Source organism: Taudactylus pleione, unplaced genomic scaffold, assembly GCF_031769625.1.
Source record: "Taudactylus pleione unplaced genomic scaffold, aTauple2 ptg000016l, whole genome shotgun sequence".
In the NCBI taxonomy this organism is placed as follows: Eukaryota; Metazoa; Chordata; class Amphibia; order Anura; family Myobatrachidae; genus Taudactylus; species Taudactylus pleione.
In genome coordinates this window covers 31589396-31594941 of record NW_028284418.1, presented here as the reverse complement: position 1 = coordinate 31594941, position 5546 = coordinate 31589396, and the positions used below count along the sequence as shown (strand labels likewise).

Genomic DNA, 5546 nt, shown 5'->3' with positions numbered 1-5546 from the left:
GCTAAAACAGCCTGCGGGTGCCGTCCCCACCTGCGGTCCGCAGTGTCCCATAGGTGGGGAAAATAGAGGTGCAGCGGTCACAGCTGGTGAATGGATGCCAGGGAACATGCGTCCAGCATCTATTCACAGAGGCAGCAGCACTTGAGGGCAGCTCGGCATGTCCGTAAGTGCTGGGCACGCACCCAAGAGTGATGAAAAGGGGACGCGTCTTAAAGACCATGCCCCCTTTTCAGGCGCTTGCAGGAGTGCCCCTTTCTAGGTCTGCTTTGGGGCTCATTTACATTTGGATGTAGCAGCACATGTCCACTATACTGCCAAGCTCATAGGTGCTGCTTTCCCAATCTCCCTGAAATGCATTTTCAAAAGTAGGCAAGTATGGTCTTATGGTCTTTGTCTGTAAGACTATAACAAATTGAACCTAGTTGTGTATGTATGACAGGGAGTTGTAAGTGTTACATTTACAATGTTCCCTATGGTTGAACTTCCCAAGCACTTGCATGTGTTACAGTTTTTATACTCTCCACATTCTAATAACTTAGATTTTGCAATCACTTTAGTAGGCACGTGGCTAGTGGTGGCAGAAGCTGAATACCAGCCTTTTCTGGGCACAGCTAATATGTCAAACTCTTTTTGTTTTTTGTATCAGTGAATAAATATGTACTGAACAATAGTAAATGGTTAACAATGCTACCTCATATTTGAAATTGTGTTCAGTTTTAACCAGGGCCCTATCTGGTTGGAGTTTGTATGTCATCTCCTTGTTTGCACAGGTTTCCTTTGGGTACTCCGGTTTCCTCCCACAGACAGTACCCGATCAACCAATAGGCTGATCAGACTGTAGTCTAAGTCTAGTTTGGGGGGAACCAATAAGGTGGCAGCTAGGCAGTAAAATTAAGACTTTTGGGTCTATGTACTAAGCCTTGGATAGAGATAAAGTGGACAGAGATAAAGTACCAAGCAATCAGCTACTAACTGTCATTTTTCAAACAGAGGCCCGTACTCAATTTGAGGCGAAAAGTCCAGACTTTTCACCTGCTGGACTTTTCGCCTCCTTCGCCTGTTTTCCAGGCGGAAAAGTATTGCGCGCGTGCCCAATTATCCCCGTATTCAATTTCTATGGACGCGAAAACAGGACCCGGCGAAACTGGAAGCGGCTAAATAACCTGTCAATTTTCGGGAAATCATCCTTGCCCACCCCCTAAAGATGTCCAGACATGAGGGATCACTATGGGTACCCCCGTTTTTGCCTGCTGAAGGGAAGTCAGGTTTTTAAATAGCCGCGGCAGGTGCATAAATGCGCCTGTGAAGAAAAATAACTGTGCCCATCAAGTTTGGGGTACATAAAAATGGGTGCAAGCATATTTTTAAGTCCCTAAAATGATTTTTAAAAATTCTTCAAAAATGCACCTGCCGCTACTTCCCGCAATGAAGAAAACACCTGCCGCATACTTTGGAAACCCTCGGGAATCTATTTAACTACTTTAGGATTTTGTCCCTATATATATTTTTTTTTTAACCCCAAAATTAAAGTAATATTTTTAAAAAAACAGTTTTTTGACACACATTAATTTTAGGGAACACTCCCAGGGGTGCAGGCTATTTCTATTAAGCCTGCACCCCTAAACCCCAATTCTGCACTTTTTTTCGCCAGTAAAACACTGGAGAAAAGTTATCCCCATTTTTTTTACGAAGACTTTTCGCACCTGCGAAACGTCTTTGAAATTGAATACGGGGATAATGCAAACAGGCAAATCAAATTGAATACTGCCCACAACCTGTAAAGTGACAGTTAGGGGCTGATTGGTTGGTACTTTATCTTGGTCCACTTCATCTCTCTCCAAGGCAGGGGCACCTTGTACCCACATTATACATACCTCTCCGCATTCCCATGTCAGCGCCAGTGTCAGCGCTGTAAAGCGTCTGGAAAATGGGCACCGCGGCCATTTTCCCGTTGTTTTGCGCATGTGCAGTACAGGTAAAATGGCCGCTGCAGCCATTTTCCCGGGTTCCGGCGCATGCGCTATAGACTCTGGGCACACTCTAGTGCTCAGAATCTATCAGTGTGGTGCTGGCAGCGCTGCATTCAGTGCGCTGCTGGCCGCCGGCCTGAGAGAAGGGGGCCCGTGATGGAGACTTCACACGGGCCCCCTCCTCTCTAGAAACGCCCCTGCACCTAGGCTTAGTACATAGACTCCTTTATTACATTCCAATATCTGCATACAGCAAGTAGAATCCAGTACAGCTGGTTCTGCAGACGCACACTATGGCAGAATGTAAACCGGCTTGCTCCAATCTGTTCTACGCACCCATGGCTGCAAGGTTTTTTCATTTCAGGTTACAATACATAACAGAGATCCTATTGGGATATCCTTAAACTTTCCAATAGCTGATGTGCTTCATGTGTGTTTCTTAACAATATATAAAACCTCATACCTCTAAAATAGACAGATATACATATAATTTTGGTAGGAATTGTTAGCTATTTATTTTAAATCATAAATTAAAAAAAAATTGGAAAACAACTGTATGGGAGCAAAGAAAATTATGGACAAACTCAATATACCACAAGCAACAACAACATGCACTGCAGGAGGATATCAGGGGTGCTGCTAATACCAAGAAATGCAACACAAAGAAGATATCCAAATCAATCTCCTAACTTGTGTACCACCCATGAGGATGATGATGATGATAGCCCCATTTGGGGTTGGTACAGTCTACTAAGTCAATGAAAGTGAGTGCAAACAAAATTAAGGTATTGCACCCGAATTGAGTCTACAGTTGTTTTCTCACCACAAAATAGCCAATGACAAGGAAAAACAGAAACAACCTAAGAACGGATGGGGAAGATTCACAAATCAGCAGCCAGAGCATTAGAAAAGCTTAGACAAACTCACTATAACTTAACAGGATACTGGATGCACATGGCCTACACTAAAACTCCCCCCCCCCACCACCACCACCCCACAGCCTTGAGGTTTAACTTACCTTAGTCTTATGGCTTCTTTCAGATGTACCAATTTGTATAGAGACCTCCTTGTGTCAGGGATGATCATTGAGTAGAAATCACAGGTGGATTTGGGGCTTTTGGATCAGGACAGTGAGTTTAAGGCGTCCCGACTGTAGACTGGACATGCTACAATGGGGATGAAGACTATTAAGTAAGATAACCGGGATGATGAAAGGGTAGAAGATAACTGTTCAAATCAGTTAAAGGCTGAATTAGAAAAACATACTGTAGTTACAAAATGGAGACTGCATCTAATGATGGAGCTAGCTAATGTCAAAAGTTTACCTTTCCACTGTTTGAAAAAATTGAGCATATAATGCTGTCCCCGCAGCAGGCTCTGGGTACATGGAAAAACCAACAAAAAAGAGGAGAAAACAAGCCAGAGAATAAATGTATCACTGCTTGATGAATATATCCATAAAGAATGGAGCCCCTGTAATTAGTTGACATAAGATAAAGAAATGTATTTAGATATACAAAAAACTTGGAGGGACCTTACTGCTATATTAGAGCAGCAATAAAAGTGTGGACAGACACTAAGCGGTGACTTCAATTAGAATTGAGGCGAAGTACAGTAGATCCCGGGATGAGTGCCTGGAGCTATTCAGTTGACTGCTTAGCTCCTGGCACTTAAGTTGGGGGGTGCAGTTTACCACAACTAATACCCGGGGCTTAGTCGCAGTAAACTGCAGTTTCCAACTTGCCAGGCATGATGCTGTTACCACACGCAGTAGCACCGCGACTAGCTCCATGGCACTAGTTAGCCTGGATTTCTGTTCACACCTCAGGAGAGTGCAAGCAGAAATCAGCTAGTTGCGGGATTACATTGCAGGCTATTGAGTAGCTCCATGCAATCATTCCTTTGCTTTCAATTGTATTCCCCCCTATATAATAAATGTACACCTGTGCAGCCATTAACATAAAAACAAAAAACAGCACGGTACATTGATTTCCTCAATTTGAATGTATATATGTTTAAATAATATTTAGCTGTGGTAGAGAATGAATTGGATTTTAGTTGAAATATAATACATAGAACTAGTGTTTCATATTTCTGGTTAGCTAGTCTAATTGATTCTGTTAATTAATAAAATGGTACTATGGCCTGATTCAGAGTTGTACGCTGTGCCGCCGCCACAGCTGCAAATATGTACGAAATTTGTGCGAAAATATGCAAATGTTGCAGCTGCTGGGAGATATTTTGAGATGCCCACCTGCAGCTTTGCAAATCTAAACATCTATGTAAAATGTTGCAGCATCTGCATACAAAGATGCAACATTGGTCACAGATCTTATAATCTATATATAGTATACAGTCCCTGGTAGGCGTCTGTCTGTCTTTTCGGGCTAATCTCGAGAACCACTGAACCACTGGACGGATTTTGATGCAGTTTTCACTATTCTATAGAACATTTTTCAAGGAAGGTTTAGGTGCAGGAAACATTACTGTATGACAAAAGGGAGCCTAGCAGTGACTATTTTAGTGAAGCAAATCAATGAAAAAAGGACGTCCGAGCACTTTCTTGGCTATTGCTGCCTAAACCATTAAAGATATATCACAACGATGGATTTTATTTTATACGATGTAGAGATTGATATGTATTATCCAGTTTCTTCCGAAAAATTGATGCAAGCTGTTTACTGATACAAAATTACAGTTTTTCCCTTTTTAAATGTTCCTATTTCATTTATGTGAAAAATTATACATTAGTCCAATTCCTGGTAAGAGTCTACTTTGGCATGACAAGTAATATATCACAGGGACAGACACTTAACATGGCTGGAATTGACCTAAGTGGAGACTGTTTTTCTCATGGACAACTTTACGTGGCCCTTCTGCTTGTCACCTCAAAACTAAATCTTTTCGTGTTGATGTTAGTAGGAAAAACAACTAATGTCGTCTATAAGGCAATCTTATAAGACCTCTTTTAGGACTATCGTCGTAAATTCAAAATTGCTCATGTGCAAACCCGGGGTGGGTTGCTACTGTAGTTATAATTATCGCAGTCCTGAGTAAGCCTATGGGTCCAGCAGAATGGCTATAGGAACTATGGGCCTAATTCAGCATTGTACGAATATGCAATGTTGAACGCAGATTCGCAATTATCAGGAATCTAAGTGTGCGCAAGACCTCAGACTGTGTATGGCATCACAGTGTATTATGTATGCACACCCCTGCAATGGTGTGCAAATGCACTGGCACGTCTACGTTTCCCGACTACCCCCCCATTACCACCCACAAATGGCACTTCCTGTCAATCACTCTTCGATGGGCCTGCGTAGGTGCTGCGATCGCAGTTACCATTGCAGCGGCCAATTTGCGCACGCGCACTGAGATGCGTACGCATGCGCAGTGCAAAACAAACGTCAGATTACGTGCGTATTCACAGTTGCGTATGGGGGTGAATCGGGCCCATAGTCAGCAGATAATGTTTGCTTACCAAGTCATTGCTGGGAGCATGAATCATGGATGCATATATACGAGGGTATGTGAATGAGCGCCAAAATGAGCACCTGCAGTGTGACACAAGCTAGC

At 42.7% G+C, this 5546-nt stretch overlaps 1 pseudogene; it reads left to right on the top strand.

Annotated features, from left to right (window-relative positions):
• The first annotated feature begins 3048 nt into the window (after nt 1-3048).
• Nucleotides 3049-3281, top strand: LOC148541922 (26S proteasome complex subunit SEM1 pseudogene; annotated as a pseudogene).
• Nucleotides 3282-5546: the final 2265 nt, after the last annotated feature.